At 43.3% G+C, this 3,804-nt stretch overlaps 1 pseudogene; it reads right to left on the bottom strand.

The window, feature by feature from the left end:
- Positions 531-3,567, bottom strand: LOC110255710 (annotated as a pseudogene).

The raw sequence follows: 3,804 nt of genomic DNA, 5'->3' as shown, positions 1-3,804 counted from the left end.
AAGAGAAACAGTGTTTTGTTTTAATCTCCCTATTGATTCAGTTTGTCTTAGACTATAATGTTTAGGGATACAGCTACTAAGAAAGGCAATTAAAAAAAAAAAGAACATTCTTTTTTATGGCTAAGTAGTATTCCATTGTGTATATATACCACATCTTCCGAATCCAATCATCTGTTATAATGCCATTTGCAGCAACATGGATGGAACCAGAGAATCTCATACTGAGTGAAATAAGCCAGAAAGACAAAGACAAATACCATATGATATCACTTATAACTGGAATCTAATATCCAGCACAAATGAACATCTCCTCAGAAAAGAAACTCATGGACTTGGAGAAGAGACTTGTGGCTGCCTGATGGGAGGGGGAGGGAGTGGGAGGGATCGGGAACTTGGGCTTATCAGACACAACTTAGAATAGATTTACAAGGAGATCCTGCTGAATAGCATTGAGAACTATGTCTAGATACTCTTGTTGCAACAGAAGAAAGGGTGGGGGAAAAATGTAATTGTAATGTATACATGTAAGGATAACCTGACCCCCTTGCTGTACAGTGGGAAAATAAAAAAAAAAATTAAAAAAAAGAGAATATCAAATGAAATAAAAAAATGAAAAAAAAAAGAACATTAAAAAAGTAATACATAACGGGGTTTGTTCTGACTTTGTAGTATAGGAAAAAGATGCTGAAGTGGATGCTGGATTTGTGTTCAGCTTGAGTATAAAATTTGTTAGCACTGTGACCTGGATAAAAGGATCATTTCCATGAACCTAAGTGTTCTCCTCTGTCTTCAGTGCTCTATTTGTTTATAAAAAAATTGAAATAAAATAGTGAAGTTTGAGGTAAAAGAACACAGTGTATTTATTTTTAAAGTGAAATGAACGCCTGGTAGCAGTTAGCGTCAGAGGGAGAAAATGAAGTCCATTCTCTACAAAGAGGTTTTGCCCTTGTACAACCAGAAGGTTTCACCCGTCTGAGGATTTCAACACATTCAATTACGGGCACTGTAACTTGGGCACTCACTCGGTCCTTCTTAAACAAATGCCACATTTTACCACTTGGCCTCTATGAATAGAAACTCAATTTCGGTGTTTATGATTTTTTATATATTGTTAGTATTTTGTCCCTCTATTTCTGAGAAGTTAAAAGTGAGCACTGGCTCAGGAAGTAGCCAAGGCTTTACCATGTGAAGCCTTGATCAGGTAGGTGAGGTGAGATTAGGATGGTGGGAGGCTCTGGAGGGTGGAGTGGAAACCATCAAATTTTCCTAGTGCCGTTTCAAGTTAACTTGCCAAAAGCTCATAGGAAAAAAGCTTCTATGTCCCTTTGTAAATATGCTTGGTCTTCCTTCGCTTTACTAATGTCCTGGCTGAGCTAAAATACCACAGTAAACAAGGAACACATGTAAGGACTCCATATACTCCAGACAATAACAACCACTGTGGCAGAGGTCAAAGGATGCGAACTCAAAGCAGGCCGGGGCTGACTCTGCACAGGCCTGAGTGTGAGATGTGTGGTTTGTGGGCTCAGGCTTGTCTCTAATGTTCTACTGAATACTGGGGTGAGTTGTGGCCATTTGTTTTACTTAGGGAACAGCTCCTAAATGGCAACGTGGCTGTGATGTGTTTTTGAAAGAACTTGAAGACACAAACAGGAGAGTGATTAAAATGCTTAGCACAGACCTGACAATACAGGAAATGACCAGGAAGGGAGCTGTTATCTGGGGAGAGAGGTTAAATGTCCAGAAGAAAGGCCAAGAATGTCCACAAACAAGAGTCAGGTCATGATGAGAGCCCAAAAGGTTGAGATTATGTCGGGAAAAGGGGTGTTTAATTCTAATATTTCCATGGTAGATGTGTTTCAGTGTAGACGAGGTCAGGGCGTAGCAAGACAACAGATGAACAGAGTGGGATACACAGGTCTTTGCTGATGAAGAGATTAAGAACCTGAAACGTGAACACTGTGTGAAGATCCTGAAGTCAGCCAGAGGATGGGCGGTCGTGGGAAAGTGACGTGGACTGTGACTTCAAGGAAAAGTCTTTAGTGACTGAGCAGGAAGAACCAGAAGATCAGGTCAGAGAGATGCAGACATGCCTCTCTCCCTGTATCTGTGCCGTTGGTGACTATAATCCTTGCCACTTTTCCATCCAGAAGAGAAACCTCTTCCCTTACCCTTGGATTTGTGTTGGTTTCATAACCTGTATCAGTGGATGTATGCAGTGTATGGGAAATGATGGTTTGGGGATGGGCCTCAAAATTCTTGACTGCCTCCACTGTTCCCTCACAGTTCTTCCAACACCCCAGAGCCAGCCTTGGCTAGTCTGCTGGGGATAAGAGAGCACATGGAGCTGGCCCAGAAATATGCTGTCCCATCTGAGGTCAGCCTGGTCCAGCCATCCCTCAGCCAACCTGGCAGCAGGAATGACTCCAGTTGAGATGAGAAGAAAAACCCAGATGAGCAGGGTCCAAATCCCTGCGCTACAGAATTATGAGTTATGTAAATGATTGTTGTTTTAAGTCACAAAGTTTTGGGTAGTTTGTTACACAGCAAAAGCTAATATGTGTAGACATGACCATGACAAGGAAGAACAGAAAACAGCATAGCTGAATGGCACGAGCCTCAAAGAAGTCTTTTAAATAAAGCACAGAGTATGACGGTCAGTCTAAAAGGTTTGGAGAGGTGCTAATATTTGATGGTATTTTCTCTCCCTCTTATGCAGGACACTAGGGAGAGTGTTATGAAAATAAAAACTAATGTGTTACATAGGTTTGGGGAACTCCAAATACGTGTTCAATTACACAATCACTCATTAAAATTTTCTTTTTCTTTTTTGGACAGGAAAGTAGGATTTATTGATGGGCGTTAAGGAGGGGACAATGCCACCAAGGCTCTCATGAGTGCAGGGCCTGCCACTTGTCCAGGGGGCCGTGATTAGAGATGTATTTGACGCCACAGCCATCCGGGATAAGCCTCTTTTCTGCCACCATGTTTTCAAATGCATTTGCATTGAACTTAGTAAATCCCCACTTCTTGGAGATGTGGATCTTCTGGCGGCCAGGGAACTTGAACTTGGCCCTGCGTAGGGCCTCAGTCACATGCTCCTTGTTGTGCAGCTTGGTGTGGATGGACATTGTGACTTGGCCAATGTGGACCCCGGCCACCATGCCCTGGGGCTTTCCAAAGGCACCACGCATACGTGTCGGGAGCCTGTCAGCTCCAGCACAGGACACATCTTATTGATGTGCAGGATGTGGAAGGGTGTAGCTGCACTCAGATGTGAAAACCATCTTTGCCACAGCTTTTCACCATGTACTTGTTGGCACAAATACGAGCAGCCTCCAGGGAGTTGCTTGTACTCATCTGACACTATGTGGCCACAGAGTGGGAACTCATCCACTTTTGCCTTCTTCTGCCCCAGATCAAAGATGCAGATCTTAGCATCAGGGACACCTCAGGAGAAGTGAGACTTTGGGTATGGCTTGTTCTTACAATACCGGTAACACCGGGCAGGGTGGTGGCCCATGGCAACACCAAGATCCTCAGGGGTGCACCGAAGGGAAAAACTGCTCATTAAAATTTAAAACTAGTTCTTATATTTTATATATAAGTAGAGTGAGATTTTTTTTTTCTTTTTATGGCTGCACCTGTGGCGCATGGAGGTTCCCAGGTTAGGGGTCAAATTGGAGCTGCAGATGCTGGTCTATGCCATAGACACAGCAAAGCCAGATCCCAGCAAATGTGTGACCATGTGCAGCTTTCGGCAATGCTGGATCCTTAATCTATTGGGCGAGGCCAGGGATCAAA

The sequence above is a fragment of the Sus scrofa genome, chromosome 10, assembly GCF_000003025.6.
Source record: "Sus scrofa isolate TJ Tabasco breed Duroc chromosome 10, Sscrofa11.1, whole genome shotgun sequence".
Lineage (NCBI taxonomy): Eukaryota > Metazoa > Chordata > Mammalia > Artiodactyla > Suidae > Sus > Sus scrofa.
This window is presented reverse-complemented; position numbering and strand designations above follow the sequence as displayed.